This window comes from Theobroma cacao, chromosome 2 (genome assembly GCF_000208745.1).
Source record: "Theobroma cacao cultivar B97-61/B2 chromosome 2, Criollo_cocoa_genome_V2, whole genome shotgun sequence".
Classification (NCBI taxonomy): domain Eukaryota; kingdom Viridiplantae; phylum Streptophyta; class Magnoliopsida; order Malvales; family Malvaceae; genus Theobroma; species Theobroma cacao.
The window spans coordinates 26378755-26383720 of NC_030851.1; positions in this window are offsets into that span (position 1 = coordinate 26378755).

The following is a 4966-nucleotide window of genomic DNA, read 5'->3' on the forward strand; positions in this document are numbered from 1 at the left end:
ATGTAAATATCTTAACAACCTTGGCAGACTCGGTTAGATGCCTCGGCCAAGGTATCCCCGAGGATTAGTTTTTGCTTGAGCCTTGTTTTTAATAAAAGTCAGAAGCCTTAACAACTGTTTTGGTAAATTACAAATATTTTATGGTTTAAGAAATAAATTGAAAACCTTATGGAATGGTTTGTGATTTGTTGTTTAAACTTGCCTCTATGTTCCTCGCCTTTAGATATTTATGATAATGTCTGTTTACTCATTGGGATTACGAAATCTCACCCACGTTCTTGCCAAATATTTCAGGCCTGTGGTACCGATTTTGTCGAGGATACCAGTTGACCCCTCTATCTCACAGACAGTAGGTTACTATCACCAACACTTGGTGTATTTAGGGGCCACTTGTCATTGTAATTATTATTATACATTATAACTTTGTAAATTATTGTATGTATGAATTTATTTTACTTCCACATTACAAAAGATTTTTACACGTGTTTCTATAAATATTGTTTTATATAAAAATGCTATATTTTAATCAATATTTTGAATAGTAATATTTGTCTATAAATCCTTTTAAAATAATTTTGTCTTTTGATTTACTTGAGCTGGAAACGACTGGTAATTGTTTAAAACGGAATGTTTAAAGACGATTGCTCACAGAAAAGGCAAGAAACTAATATGTAAGGCTTGCGGGGTTCCGATTGGCATTCCGGGCAATGAGTGTCAATTGAGATGTCGCGGCGGTTGTCATCGGCCCGAGGGAGGTTCCGGGTCTTGACACAAACCATGAATTTACAACACATGAAAACAATCTCCAATTACTCTAATTTCAAACCATCATTTCATTTAAAAACTGCAACGACCTCTCCCCGTTTGCTGCCGACGTCCAAGACTTCCAGAAAAGACCCGCCAAGTCTCGAACAAGCTTGTCTAGAAGTTGCTCGTTAGTCCACACATTCAATCACCATATAATATTGATACTTTCATATACTAAATCGACTCATAAATATAAAAATCAATTCAAACTTTTTCCTTTTATTCGTAAGTATATGCATTAAAATCTATAATCTCCAAATTAATGCTTATATAAAAATTTAGAATTCGTTTACAACTTAATAATTAAAATGCTACGACTTGACCTCAAACAGCGGAGCGACTCGGAATAAAATGCTAGGAGATGCCTTTACCTATTCACGGTGGACCAAATGCATCACTAACTATACGCTAGGCTGATCCCTATCTGTAAAAGGGGAAATAAAGGGGTGTGAGTCTCATAGACTTAGTGATAATCATCGACTCAGCGAGTAGGGCGTAGATGGGAAACAAGCAAATGACAGATCAATTGAATATCAAAATGCAAGATTATAAAAGCAATTTGTTTCAAACGAGGGTTTGTGCCTTATATAGAAATCGAGAATTTCTTATAAAGAATAAATAATCGAGGTAATAAAATTTTTCGCATCAAAATATATTAATAATCATTTTCAAATCAAATCAATAAAATTTAGCAAGCTCCCGCGAAACCAAACAATATTTAAAATCATGCACAAATCATAACTAGCCTTATATGTGAGGAATTACAGATTCATTTCACAGATAAACAAATAGGGGAGCTACGAAAAACCGTTTAACTCTATTTTCACCATATAGAGAAATATAATTCATAATATTAAAACTTATTTCAACTCATATAAAACCATTACATTTTTGTCAAAAACAAACAACATGGCTTATGATTTTCTTAGAAACTTGGCTTGTGCCAAAAATCATTCTCATACTTGGTTGTCAAGGATACCTTGGCCTGGGGCTATCCCAACCGAGTTCGCCCAGGCTGTTAAAAAGTCATGCACGCATAAATCATATTTTTATTTTGAAAACACAGTCATTCCTTGGCGTTGGCTGAGTTCACCCTTACATGGTGGTTTAGCGTGAAGTGAACTCTAAAGTTGTACCTCGGGAGTTACCCTACACGTCACTCCAACCGAGGTAAGAATATAACGGGGTTACCGTGCCCCTCTAATAGGCTGGTCCACAGAACCCGCCCACTACAGCAAGTTAAACCCACCATACAATAAAATTTACAATAGTATGTGTCAATCCCGCTCTACAATATTTTTATTATGTCATTCTTACATGAGAATGCATGTTTGCTTACTTGGGTACCTTGGGAATCATTAAAGGACAATATTGTACCAAATGGTACAATTAAGTGTATTAAGCCTCGAACTAGTCTGAATAGAGATTTTAAGATGAAATTGAGAATTTTAAAACCCCTGAATAACTTAAAATGGTGATTCAGAGTTCAAGTACCAATTTGGAGTCAAATTGGAATTTTCATAACCTAGGGGCAAAATGGTCATTTGGCCACCCGAGGTTAAGATGTGAGTGTTGGCTAGAATTTTTGACTAAGATTGATCATTGGGAGTATATTTGAGTTTAAGAAGTGAAGAATTTTAATTTCGACATTTTTTCGAGCATAGGGGTAAATTATTCCTTTTGCCACCCCAAGGGCAAAATTGTAATTTTGCACCACCCAACACTTGTCCAGCACATGGATTTTACCCAATATTGTCATGGATAATTGGGGAAATTTAAGTGGTAGAGAGAGATTGCTTAATGGCTAAGTATGACACATAGACCAATAGAATAGTGACATGTGTCAAAATCTCACCTGTTCATTATTTTCCTTAAAAATCAGCATGAAATCAGCCCATTTCTCATTCATATGGCCGGCCAAAGAAGAACAAAAGAATAAAAGAAAGAACAAGAACCCTAGGTGGAGAATTTCAAGAGAAAAAGTGTGGAAAATCAAGGAAAACAAGTGCAAAAGGTAAGATTTCTCAATTTAAACTTGAAATCTTTTTTCCTTAAGCATTTCCCCTTATTTTCCATGGTTAAATTTCATGTTTTCATGGTGAATTCATGGCTAGCCGAATGGGTATGGAGAGAGAATGATGTTGGATTGATTTGATTTCAAGTTATCTTAGTGTTTTTAGTTAGTTTACCATGTCTAAAAGCAAAACAACAAGAAAAGAATTCATTTTCCCCATCACCCATCAATGGCCGAACCTACCTTGTATTGAGTGAGGATGAATTTGATTTTTTATTTTAAGAGAATTGGTTAGAAAATCTTAAATTATGGTATGGAAAAGTAGTAGGAAAAATCACGGTGTTAATGCACCATTATTGACCGAAAATTCTAAGAAGAAAAGTGAAGATGGTTTTGCCAAATTTTAGGTATTTTGACTTGTGTTTGGTGAATTAAGGTATTGGAAAAGACATGGAGCAATTTGGAGCTAAATTAGAGGATTGGCCAATTAATCGGGTGATAAGATGAATTAGGCCAAGATCGGGTTTAGATGGTTACCCGCGCATTTTGCATTCCATATCATGCATTAGTAGTCTAAATTAGTTTAATTTTGATTTAGTACCAATGTAGTAAGTTTCTCGATTTTCTACTATGTCAAGGTGGTGAGTCTTCCAATAAAGGTAAGGAAATTGCATCCGAGGACCAGTAGTCAGAGCACTTCAAAAATCCGCACTCTAGACATTATGAGTAAACTTACTATCGTCTTAATTAACTAGAGTGGTTTTTATCCGATTTTGTGATTTTATGAAAAATGAGTTTAAATGGTAAATTTTTAGGTTTTATAAACAAAATGGGTTTAAATAAAATGATTTCATAAAATTGTTTTAAAATTGAATGATGGCTTTGAAAATAGAGTAATTGGAGACCATTTGATGTATTGTGAATTTATGGTTCTAATTAATTGGCTTATGACAATATTGACATGAATGGCTGAATTGGTATTTGTGTTGAAATGTATAAACTGTTGTTTGCCTTGATAGGCTGGATAATGATAAAATTGCCATATCATGCTGTTGATTTTTTATTGTATTGTGGGTTTAGCTTGCTGTAGTGGGCTAGTTCTGTGGACTAGCCTATTAGAAGGGCACGAAACCTGGTCATATTTTACCTCGGTTGGAGAGGCGAGTAGGGTAACTCCCGAGGTATAACTTTAGAGTTCACTTCACGCCAAACCACCTCGTGATGATGAACTCCGCTAATGCCAAGGAACAGCTATATTTTTAAAATAAAAATATGATTTATGCGTACATAACTTTTTAACAGCCTTGGCGGACTCGGTTGGGATAGCCCTCAATCAAGGCATCCTTGAAAACTGGGCATGAAAATGATTTTTGGCACGAGCCAAAGTTTTAAGAAATTCATAAGCCATGTTGATTACTAGATTTATATGAATTGATCTTATTTGATTGAAATGAATTGAAAGGAGATGAATTACAATATATTAAACTATTTTATCTGTTTCCATTTACTCAACTTTAGATATTTTAGATGGTATCTGTTTACTCACTGGGATTATATAATCTCACCACCCTCTTTTCCACCAATTTCAAGCTCAGTATAGGTTGTAGATAGTTGATATCGTCGAAGGCTACAGTTGGCTTTACTTCCTCAGAAACTGTAGGTTTCCAGGCTTTGTTCATTTTTGTCATTTGGGGGTCCACATGTCACTATAAATTAAATTTCATACTCTAGTTATCTTTACTAGTGTATGTAGGAATTTATTTTGCTTTTACGCTGTAAAAATTATTTACGCAATGTTCTAAAAAAATATTGTTTTATAAGAAAATAGAATATTTTGTTTCATATTTTTATTTTATTCTAATAGTCATAATTTCACTTTAAACGAATCTTTTAGACATTTAAATTTATTTTTGATTTTAAAATATGTGTTCTGCACTTATATACTACATTATTAGCTGGTATCGAAATTTTAAGGAAAAATGACTAAAATACCCCTGTGAGACGAAAATTATTTTTTATTGTTATAAGTTGGAAATAGTTTAAAATCTTTTAGAACATGATATTTGGCAACAGTTACTCACAGGGGAAATGAGAAGCTGATATTAAAGCCTTGCGAAGTTCCGATTGACATTCCGGGTAATCAGT